Here is a 6,186-nt window from a genome sequence, read left to right as displayed (position 1 = left end):
TTTCCGTTCTGCTGATACTCACACCCTTCTTGTCAACTGTTGGAAATGGGCGACGTCCACCTTGATTGCATTGGCCTCGTTAGCACTACAAAAGTAATTTTCCCTCTCTTGATAGTCACCCCTTCCTGTCAACTGTTGAGAATAGGCTACTTCCACTTTAATTGAATTGGCCTCCTTAGCACTGACAAACCACTTGGTAAGGCAACTCCCATCTTTTCATGTGCTGTATATATATACTGCTTACTGTATTTTTCACTCCATGCATCTGATGAAGTGGGTTTTAGCCCACAAAAGCTTATGCCAAAATAAATTTGTTAGTCTCTAAGGTGCCACAAGGACTCCTAGTTGTTTTTGCTAACACCATAGATATTTGTGAAAATCATTTGACCATATATTCAAAAAACAGGCTAAGCATGTTATTTTCAACCAATTTCTACTGAACACTTCCCCAGAAACAGTGCTGCAGCTCCATAACATGGACACACTTAAACATAACTGTCTATCATCGCAGAAGTAATTGTAACATTTTATAATCACATTCATCCAAGGCCTGATTTTCCATTCACTCTCAGGTGAGTTCAGTGGTGTTATTTTTTGACTTATTCTGCTATAAGCAAGATCAGAATCTGGTGTAAGTAAATGACTGAGCAAGCTAGGTAGACTAGACATATGGATTAGCTCAATATTCTCCCCAGTATGCCCTTTAAAGAAAATTGCCAGTTTTTTCTTGAAGCAAATCTATTTGCAAACAGATAAAAAAAATCTGATTTGCAAACCTTGGAAAATTGGAGCTGAAATCCTTTTTTCCATTACAGCCACGTAAATTAGGAATGACTCCACTGAAGTCATTGGAGTGCCTCCAGATTTGCACAAGTGTAATGATCAGGTCTTGCTGCCAGTGAACTCCATGGTAAAACTCTCACTGACTTTATTGAGAGCAGGATTAGGTCCCCACATCTGTTCTTAGTCCACAAGAATAGTCCTATTGAGGAGAATAGAATTATTCCTGTGAGTAAGATGAGGAGAACTTAGCCCTAAGTGAGAGCTGGATTTGGCACTGCTCTTTATGGAGATTTTGCATCATTTTAAAGGCTAATTTTTAAAAAAATCATTAAAATGTAAAGCTGTAAATTTCTTCTATAAATTGCATCTTCTGCATGTATTTATACCATAGTCTGCTGTTCATATAAAATTACAGACTTCACTTTCATCTTTCTTTTTACAAGAAACCTCTAATGACAAATGCAGGCAGTTCAGTGATACTGATATATCCCAATCTTAGCATGTGAATTAGTCATCATACAATCAGTTCAGGGGTCAGGCTTAGAGAAACAGTGCAAAGTTTGCAAAATGTTAGCTGGGTGAGGTGCTTTCCACTTCAAAGTCACTCCCCAGAATTTAGATCACAGAAAAAAACAGCTGGAATTGTCATTTGTGCCAGTAGAACTATTTTTTGTGTGTGTGCAAGATAAGGTTTCACTACTTTGTAAAACAACAGTTTACTTTAGAATGACTTAGCCTGTAAAACACAATAGGAAGCGGGAATCCACAGAGCACTGCTTTGCTATTATCATGCAAGTAGACATGACCTGTGACAACCCACACTGAAGACAACTTAACCCCTTGCTCCTTGTCTGAAAATACTCCATGTAGTCCACTTGTCACTGACAGTCAAGGATTTAATTTTCCAAGAAATATTTACAAGCACTTTGCTCTTTTTTGTTCAGAAATTTTTCTTTCATATTTCCAAGGTGATGGGTGTGTGTATGTGTGTGTGTGTGTGCAGTTGTATACTACCAGTGCTAATATTTACATAGACATACAACATCAGATTTCCCTTTTAATCTCAGATTTGAGCAGAAGCTAGAGTTTCACATTTAAGCCTACAGTTAGAAGAGCACGTGAATGCTGAGCCAGAGTTTTGTCTAGGATTAGATTCTGTTACCCTTACTCACATGAGTAGGAACATCCACCATATGCAGTCCTGTGGATTTTAACAGCACTACTCAGAACAAGGAGCCAGTCAGGGTGAGTAAGGCTGTCCAAATCTGGCCCATAAGAGGTATCTTTTTGTATAGTCTAACCACTGGGGCCTTCATTCAGGAAGTTACATAAGCACATGTCTAACTTTAAGCACATGAGTAGTTTCATTGAAGTCAATGAGATTATTTACGTGCCTAAAGTTAGGCATATGCTTTCTGAAGCAGCACTTAGTTTTGCAAGCCCCCTTTCCTGCCCCACTGCTGTTTTTAAAATCATTTCACTCAGTGACCTAAAGTCATTTCCCCGAACATTAAGCAGTCACTTAAATTGCATCACATTATTATTCTATTTTTATTATTAATAGACTTCACAATGGATGGAGGCTTATCTGCCAAATGCCTCTTTATCAGGTGACTGAGACCCAATAAGTGCTTAACAACATACCTTACCAAAATAGGATATGGTTAAGAAGGGGCTGATCCAACTCCCAGGAAAGCAAATGGAAAACTTCCATTGACTTTAATGAAGGATGGATCAGGCCACAAGTCACTTAGCTGCCTTCAGTTTCTTAAGACATGCTTTTTAATTCCTGAGAAAAGCAACAGCATGAACCAAACAGCTTTAGCGTCTCTCATCTTACAGTGCATTTTGCAAGTTCTGGAAGGAAACCTGGACACAGAGAAAAATGCTACAGCGAAAAATGAGCCAAAACACAAGCCATATGACAATGCCTATTTCTTCATACTCTTTGTCATGTTGTTTTACTCTTTCCTGGCATTAACTGTCTTTTTTGGTTATGTTCGCTCCAAGAAAGCCATTTCAAAGAAAGATCCTTACCAGGAATTCATCGAGGATAAGGATCGAAGCAAGAAGTGGAACATGACCCGGCCAGTGGTGGTGAAATTTGACTTTGAAGAAGAAAGTATTCTTTGAACTACTTAAACCAAAATATTCTGCCAAATGCACTGGACTGTCTCTGTTGCCTACATCTCAAAGGAAGATCTATGCATTCCTCTTGATCAGCTATGTCCAGCACAATAAGTCAAACCATTGCTTAGAAATAGGTAATGGAAAAAGAAGTTTCACATTTTTTATGAATGCATTTGCTGGAATGTTGCTTTTATACATATCAGAGCTGGTTCCATTGTACTTTACAATGGAGGAAGACATGGTCATTTTTAGCACAGCTTAGGATTCAAACTTGGAGGAACAAGAATTGGATTCCTTCCTACACCGATTATATTTATTAAGTTTAGAATGTGGGTGGAGGGAACTGATTTGCACGCGCATGCACACATGCGCACACACACACACACACACACACACACACACACACTCTTACATTTCCAAAAGAATGTTGTCACTTATATATATTCTAGTCTAGAAATTAAATGGTATAAACCTTCACTGGGAATACAGTGCTTCTCACAAATAGCAGAATGTATTTTACTTTGCTTAAACCAACTAATACTATTTAATATGTAAATATAGCAAACTCTTCCTGCCTTTCCACCAGTCAAAGATTAATTTCACGTGCAGTAGCAAAAAAGATCAAAACACCATCTGCAAAATGTAATTAAAATGCATTTAGCGGAAAAACAGGTTATGTATTCATTGAATTTTATTCCTTTTCCTTTTCCATCAGTTAGATGTATTCATTCTGTGCCAATTTCTCATTTGAAATGTATGCTTCAACCCTAATGAGTGGTGGCTACAATTGATCACAAGTGTAAAGCTGAAACTGCCTGTCTGAATACACCAAAAATATCCTTTTACTTGCTAAAGTGCCTGACAAGCTTCATTTCAGAGTTGTTGCATTTATATATGTATTGTCTATTTACCCAATGTAATTGGATTTGTTTGCCCTTGTTTATTTTCTTTAACACATTATTGAACTCATATAATAATATGAGTGAATTACCATAGTTGATTTTAAACATATCAGTGTGCCGACTAAATACAAGAATATGTGCAACAAATGTTTTGTGATATGAAAAATATGTATGGGTGACATTTTCCTGAAACTTATATTTGTTTGTATTCTTCTCTTGGGTCTCAAAAATTTACAGGTATTTACTTGTTTGCAGTGGTAGCCATGTTGGTCCCAGGAAATGAGAAGACAAGGTGCATGAGATTTTTTTTATTGGACCAACTACTATTGGTAGAAAGTATAAACTTCTGTTGGTGGAAGGAGCTGAAGAAGAGCTCAGTGTAGTTTGAAAGCGTGTACCTTCCACCAACAGAAGTAGATCCAGTAAAAGATATTACCTCACCTACCTTGTCTCTCTCAGGTATTTATTTCTAACTGGACCATGTTAGTGGATATATGAAACTAATATAATTAAATACCTCTCTTTTGTATTGCAGGTAGTGTTAATATACAGTGCTACCCAGAGGCATTCATGAGCACAATACTGATTTTCAGTTGGTATGTAGGCTCGGGTTTGTCTGAACATGCACTAAAACTAAAGCTGAGCAAATAATTCTCAATAAATATTTATTTGGAGAAATTAGTTTGCTCATGGAGTTGCTGTGCAGAGATGGAGATTTCCTCAGATTTATCTGTTATTCACAATTATTTGTCATTTTTTTCTTTTTGTGTGCGCAGATTTTAACTCTTTGGACTGTAAATGAATAGGCCTTTATTAGTATTAGGTATTTAATAATTAAGCTATGGTGGTTAGTTGTGATTGGTCCAATATGTCACATGATATTACTTCTGGATGAGCATGCAAACACTTCTGGTGTAAAAACTCATATGTGCAAATGTATAAATACTCACACCTGCAATGTTGAAATTCGCGTTCTACAAACCTTCATGTCAGTAAAACTAGACTGAATAAATGGTACACACAAAGCAATACACTTAGTGAATTCATTTAAAATTTGCAGTATCCACCTAGCTTTATCTGAAATATTTTAGAAATAACATTGTGTATGAAACATATTAATTTACGTAAAAGCTATCACTATCCTTCATTTGCAGTAGTTTGGGGTAAAGAAATGGAGGTCAAAGTCATCTGTGTTTACTTCAGGCCAGCAAACTGGGACTGTGTTAAAAGAGAACTGCTGTTGCTTGGAGACTCATAGTTAGATCTGAACAAATAGGGGGAATTATTCTACAGAACACTGAGCCCTGGAAGATGGTTCTATATTTCATTGTCTTCTCAGTATGTGTGTAGATATTACTCTACGTATTTGTTGAAAATCTCATCAAATTTTTATCTCGCTGTCATTGTTTTAAGTTGTTTTCCCAAAAGTTCATACTTAAAAATTATGGGTAACGTGCATACTGAAAAATTAAAGTTCCATCGCCAAAGTGTCACTGAAGCCCATCGTCATTTATTTTTGTTAGCAAATTGATCTGGTTCCTGACAGCTACCTGATAAGCCACAATAAGCAAACTTCTCTGATCATTACTTGAAAACATGCTGCCATCATGCAGTGTTTTAAGTTGTTTGCAAATACTTATGTCTTGTTTATAATTAGACTCCAAGATCTTCAAGGCAGGGATATTGCACTTCGTCATGAGCCAGCCAGAAGACACAAAGACCCTTCATCTGCTGCTGCCCTCCATGGAGGCCAATCACAATCCAGCTCTTTGTCGCTATTAACCAGAGGGCAGGTTACTAATAATATTACTATTATTTTCTGTTCTTTTACAGTGCCCCAAAGTGTTCAAGTCCCTGCCCCAGGAAGCTTACAATCTCATTACAAAAAAGCCACTAAGACGAGGCATTTGGATACTACGATGGCAAGAGTATGGCCCAGATCCTCTATGTATTTAGGTGCCTAATGCCCATTCTTTTCCTGGCCCTTTGCATCTGGGTTGTTTCTATGGGAAAATGGGACATGAACAAGATGGCTCTGTCGCTGGGCCATCCCTGGCTGCTGGGATGGCACCTAAGGGTCATGGGTTGTGGTGTGTAATTCATACCCAGGATAAGCCAAGTCCCCTGCCAGACCCGATACCAGAGAGGAGAGGAGGGAAAGAGTAGCATAAAGCAGTGAGCACAGCTGGGACACAACCCAGAAAGGGGATTATAAAATCCCAGGTGTTCAAGATTGTAAAGAGCTCTGGTCCTCTTGGGCCCAATCCTGGAAGGCACAGCTGAATGTCTCTGACTGCCACAGATTTATGGAGACAAGTGCAGACAGATTATTTTGTTATTTTTGACCCACGTTTCTAATTCTAATCTCTCT

At 37.9% G+C, this 6,186-nt stretch overlaps 1 long non-coding RNA gene across 1 annotated transcript; it reads left to right on the top strand.

The window, feature by feature from the left end:
- Positions 1-2,496: 2,496 nt before the first annotated feature.
- On the top strand, positions 2,497-5,308 carry LOC128843311 (uncharacterized). The gene is made up of 2 exons (XR_008446221.1): positions 2,497-3,047; positions 4,351-5,308. It is a non-coding gene; the product is annotated as an uncharacterized LOC128843311 (long non-coding RNA).
- The last annotated feature ends 878 nt before the right edge of the window (positions 5,309-6,186 follow it).

This window comes from Malaclemys terrapin, chromosome 9 (genome assembly GCF_027887155.1).
Source record: "Malaclemys terrapin pileata isolate rMalTer1 chromosome 9, rMalTer1.hap1, whole genome shotgun sequence".
In the NCBI taxonomy this organism is placed as follows: domain Eukaryota; kingdom Metazoa; phylum Chordata; order Testudines; family Emydidae; genus Malaclemys; species Malaclemys terrapin.
Note: the sequence above shows the minus strand (reverse complement) of the source record. Positions and strands in the feature narration are given on the sequence as shown.